Source organism: Schistocerca piceifrons, chromosome X (assembly GCF_021461385.2).
Source record: "Schistocerca piceifrons isolate TAMUIC-IGC-003096 chromosome X, iqSchPice1.1, whole genome shotgun sequence".
Lineage (NCBI taxonomy): Eukaryota > Metazoa > Arthropoda > Insecta > Orthoptera > Acrididae > Schistocerca > Schistocerca piceifrons.
In genome coordinates, this window is record NC_060149.1 from 913182059 (window position 1) to 913188109 (window position 6051).

General features: G+C 43.7%; 1 pseudogene; it reads right to left on the reverse strand.

The window, feature by feature from the left end:
• Window positions 1-1758: 1758 nt before the first annotated feature.
• Window positions 1759-1876, reverse strand: LOC124723481 (annotated as a pseudogene).
• Window positions 1877-6051: the final 4175 nt, after the last annotated feature.

Genomic DNA, 6051 nt, shown 5'->3' on the forward strand with positions numbered 1-6051 from the left:
CCCATCCAGTATCTCACAGAGAAAAGAGAATATAGCATTTTCAGTTGTTAAACGACTTCTAAAGCCGAACTATACATTTGATAGCAAATCGCGTGAAATAAAATGATCAATTTTCCTTTTATACACAACCTTTCCAATAACTTTAGCAAACACTGATGGCATAGAAATAGGTCTAAAATCGTCTACATTATCCTTTTCTCCCTTTTTATAAAGCGGCTTTACTACTGAATACTTTAATCTTTCAGGAAACTGACCATTCCTGAAGGAAAAATTACAAATATGGCTAAATACAAGGCTAACATATGCAGCACAGTACTGTAATATTCTGCTAGGCACTCCATCATATCCTTAGTCTTCAGTGATTTAATTAGTGACTCAATCTCCCCCTTGTCTGTACAACAGAGGGTACTTCAGACATCAATCTCGGAAAGGCGTTTGCCAAGAAAGTTATATGATTCCCTGTAGAAACTAAATTTTTATTTAATTCACCAGAAATTCTAAGAAAATGATAGTTAAATACTCTACGTATATCTGATTTATGACCAACAGAACTATTTTTACTAATAACTGCCTTTACATCGTCGACCTTGTGCTGCTGACCAGACACTTCCTTCACAACTACTGACCACGTGGTTTAAATTTTGTCCTGTGAATTAGCTATCCTATTTGAATACCACATACTATTTGCCTTCCTAATAACATTTTTAAACACCTTACAGTACTGTTTTTAGCGAGTTACTGTAGCTTGATTCTAACCACTTCTAACATTTGGATATAATTTCCGCTTTGATCTATATGATATTCTTATCCCACTAGTCAGCCACCCGGGCTACTTTTTACTGCTAGTACCCCGTTTAGAACGTTCGAATGGAAAGAAACTCACAAAGAGCATAAGAAATGTGGTAAGGAAAGTATTATATTTGTCATCTATGTTGTCGGCTCTATAAACGTGCTGCCACTCTTGTTCCTTGACAATTTTTAGAAAACTCCCTATTGCTGTTGGATTAACTTTTCTACATAGTTTGCAATTATATGTAACATTATTTACTAACAGATTGCCCATCCAGTAACGAAGAACGAATAAGAATATTGTCTATGGCTGTGCTACTTACTGTTCCCCCGCAACCTAGTTGGAAAAAACACAGTCTGCAACAGATCGTATGAATTTAGGAGATCTACCAACATCCTTTTTCTTGCACCATCATACACAAAATTAATACTGAAGACACCACATACAACTAATTTCTGGTGCTTCCTAGAAAGTAAAATCCTCTGAAGTCGGAGTTAGGGGACCTATAGACACCTCCTGAACAGGCCATGAAGGCCCAACGGTACCGACCGCCCGCCGTGTCATTCTCAGCCCATAGGCGCCACCGGATGAAGATATGGAAATGGAAATGTCGTGTGGCTAGGGCCTCCCGTCGGGAAGACCGTTCGCCTGGTGCAGGTCTTTCGATTTGACGCCACTTCGGCGACCTGCGCGTCGATGGGGATGAAATGATAATGATTAGGACAACACAACACCCAGTCCCTGAGCGGAGAAAATTTCCGACCCAGCCGGGAATCGAACCCGGGCCCTTAGGATTGACAGTCTGTCACGCTGACCACTCAGCTACCGGGGCGGACGATGAAGATATGGAGGGTCATGTGGTCAGCACACCGCTCTCCCGGCCGTATGGCAGCTTCCGAGACTGGAGCCGCTAATTCTCAATCTAGTAGCTCCTCAGTTTGCCTCACAAGGGCTGAGTGCACCCCGTTTGCCAACAGTGCTCGGTAGACCAGATGGTCACCCATCCAAGTACTAGCCCAGCCCGACAGTGCTTAACTTCGGTGATCTGACGGGAACCAGTTTTACCACTGCGGCAAGGCCGTCGGCCAGGGGACCTATAAACAACAACAATTACAAGTTTAATTTCGCTAAATTCAACTGCCCCTGCACAACATTCAAATATCTGTTCAGTGTAGTGCAGTGGTATGTCTATGGACTCAAATAAAGTACTGTTTTTTACGTACATTGCCACTGCCCCATCCTGCAAGGAACTCCTTGAAAAACGTCCAGCCAATCTATATCCTGGTAAATGAAGCCCCTAAATTGTCAAATTATTTAAATGGTGCTCCGATATACCAGTAATTGAGGAATGGCTAATGCAGGTGAAACTTGACATGTACAGGGCGTGCGGGCCCAGGCATGCCAAGGCTCGGCCTTTACTCCGTCCTTCCGGAAACAGCGCGACATTTTGTTTTCGTTTAGCGTTGCTATGCGGCACAACAGTAGAATGGTGGTGCCAGTGTTGTTTACCCTTAGCTATTTGCTCGTGGTATGAAGGACGTTCACAGGTCTAGTAACTCTTTCTGCAAAAAGAGGCAATCTAGCGATCCATTGTCACAATCCCTTAAAACGAATGGGAATGACAGAAGAGAGGGATGAGAATTCTCAGTTTGCATGAGTAACGGGTACTGCTTATTTGCTATGAAACGACATTACAGTATCATGCAGAATGAATGTAAACATTTAGATGGCAATGAAAGAGCAAAAAATTACATCGATCGACAGACGGGGATGCAATTCTCCGTACATCAAAAAGTACTTTGTGCTATATTTGCAGCCATGGATTGCTTGAAGAAACTGGTGATACAAATAGTAAAGTTCTTGAAGTCGCCTCTATTATTCTATTGTCAGTTGAAACAATTTTCAATGGATATAAACGAAGAGTATGGAGACTTCATATATTACTGAAAAGTACGTTCATTAAGTTAATGGAAGCGTCTGGAGCGATTTTTCGATTGAAAACTCGCTATTGTTGAATTTATGAAGTAAAAAGAGTGCAGGGACGAAAATTACAACATTCGGAATGGACTACAGACTTTCCATCTTAAGTGGACTGGCCGAAAGGCGAAGGTGGGATCTGGCCGCGTGGCAGCTGCCTTACCCCTTTCCAACAGGTACGGGGTGCTTCCTAGTGGTGATGACATCGTTTCCGAGCCACCACAGGATGCCTCGCCTGTTGGGCCAGTGGCCGATTCTCCGGCAAGGTCCCGACAGTCACAGAGGGCGGGCCTATTAGTTATAGGGAGCTCCAACGTTAGGCGGGTTATGGAGCCCCTCAGGAAAATAGCGGGTAGGTCGGGGAAGAATGCCAGTGTGCACTCGGTGTGCTTGCCGGGGGGTCTCGTCCGTAATGTGGAGGAGGCCCTTCCGGCAGCTATTGAACGCACTGGGTGTGACCGGCTGCAGATAGTAGCACATGTCGGAACGAATGACGCCTGCCGCTTGGGTTCTGAGGCCATCCTTGGTTCCTTCCGGCGGCTGGCTGATTTGGTGAAGACAACTAGCATCGCACGCGGAGTGCAAGCTGAGCTTAATATCTGCAGCATAGTGCCCAGAGTCGATCGCGGTCCTCTGGTTTGGAGCCGTGTGGAGGGTCTAAACCAGAGGCTCAGACGACTCTGCGACTATAATGGTTGCAAATTCATTGACCTCCGTTATTGGGTGGAGAACTGTAGGGCCCCCCTAGACAGGTCAGGCGTGCACTACACACCGGAAGCAGCTACTAGGGTAGCAGAGTACGTGTGGCGTGCACACGGGGGTTTTTTAGGTTAGAGGGACCCCCCCCCCTTGGGCGAAACGATAAAATACCTGACGGCTTACCAGAGAGGACATTATCATCGTTGATAAAGAACGTCCGTCCTCAGAGACCAAAAACAGGAAAAGTTAACGTAATATTGGTAAACTGCAGGAGTATCCAGGGCAAGGTTCCTGAATTAGTATCTCTAATTGAAGGAAATAGTGCGCATATAGTATTAGGAACGGAAAGTTGGTTAAAACCGGAAGTGAACAGTAACGAAATCCTAGACACAGAATGGAATATATACCGCAAGGATAGGATAAACGCCAATGGTGGAGGAGTATTTATAGCAGTAAAGAATTCAATAATATCCAGTGAAGTTATTAGCGAATGCGAATGTGAAATAATCTGGGTTAAGCTAAGTATCAAAGGTGGGTCAGATATGATAGTCGGATGCTTCTATAGACCACCTGCATCAGCAACCGTAGTAGTTGAGCGCCTCAGAGAGAACCTGCAGAACGTCGTGAAGAAGTTTCGTGATCATACTATTGTAATAGGGGGAGACTTCAATCTACCAGGTATAGAATGGGATAGTCACACAATCAGAACTGGAGCCAGGGACAGAGACTCTTGTGACATTATCCTGACTGCCTTGTCCGAGAATTACTTCGAGCAGATAGTTAGAGAACCAACTCGTGAAGCTAACGTTTTAGACCTCATAGCAACAAATAGACCGGAACTTTTCGACTCCGTGAATGTAGAAGAGGGTATCAGTGATCATAAGTCAGTGGTTGCATCAATGACTACAAGTGTAATAAGAAATGCCAAGAAAGGAAGGAAAATATATTTGCTTAACAAGAGTGATAGGGCACAAATCGCAGAATATCTGAGTGACCACCATCAAACGTTCATTTCTGAGGATGAGGATGTGGAACAAAAATGGAAAAAATTCAGAAACATCGTCCAGTACGCCTTAGATAAGTTCGTACCGACTAAGGTCCAAAGCGAGGGGAAAGATCCACCGTGGTATAACAATCATGTACGAAAGGTACTACGGAAACAAAGAAAGCTTCATCATAGGTTTAAGAGTAGTCGAATCATAGCTGATAAGGAAAAGCTGAACGAAGCGAAAAAGAGCGTAAAGAGAGCAATGAGAGAAGCATTCAACGAATTCGAACATAAAACATTGGCAAACAATCTAAACAAGAACCCTAAAAAGTTTTGGTCATATGTAAAATCGGTAAGCGGATCTAAATCCCCTATTCAGTCACTCGTTGACCACGATGGCACCGAAACAGAGGACGACCGAAGAAAGGCACAAATACTGAATTCAGTGTTCCGAAACTGTTTCACTGCGGAAAATCGTAACACGGTCCCTGACTTCAGCCGTCGCACGGACGCCAAAATGGAAAATATTGAAATAAACGATATCGGAATTGAGAAACAACTGCTATCACTTAGTGGCGGAAAAGCATCCGGACCAGACGAGATACCCTTAAGATTCTACAGTGATTATGCTAAAGAACTTGCCCCCTTTCTATCAGCAATTTATCGTAGATCGCTGGAAGAACGTAAAGTACCTAGCGACTGGAAGAAAGCGCAGGTCGTTCCCATTTTCAAGAAGGGTCATAAATCAGATGCGAATAATTATAGGCCTATTTCGCTTACGTCAATCTGTTGTAGAATAATGGAACATGTTTTGTGTTCTCGTATTATGACGTTCTTAGATAATACAAATCTCCTTCATCATAACCAACATGGATTCCGCAAACAGAGATCATGTGAAACTCAGCTCGCCCTATTTGCCCAAGAAATTCACAGTGCCGTAGACACTGGCGAGCAGATTGATGCCGTATTCCTGGACTTCAGGAAGGGATTTGATACGGTTCCGCACTTACGTTTAGTGAAAAAAATACGAGCTTACGGAATATCGGACCAGGTTTGTGATTGGATTCAGGATTTCCTAGAAGAAAGAACACAACATGTCATTCTTAACGGTTCAAAATCTGCAGATGTAGAGGTAATTTCGGGAGTACCGCAGGGAAGCGTGATAGGACCTTTATTGTTTACAATATACATAAATAACTTAGTTGACAACATCGGTAGCTCCGTGAGGCTATTTGCAGATGACACGGTTGTCTACAAGAAAGTAGCAACATCAGAAGACTCGTACGTACTCCAGGAGGACCTGCAGAGGATTAATGCATGGTGCGACAGCTGGCAGCTTTCCCTAAACGTAGATAAATGTAATATAATGCGCATACATAGGGGCAGAAATCCATTCCAGTACGATTATGCCATAGGTGGTAAATCATTGGAAGCGGTAACGACCGTAAAATACTTAGGAGTTACTATCCGGAGCGATCTGAAGTGGAATGATCACATAAAACAAATAGTGGGAAAAGCAGGCGCCAGGTTGAGATTCATAGGAAGAATTCTAAGAAAATGTGACTCATCGACGAAAGAAGTAGCTTACAAAACGCTT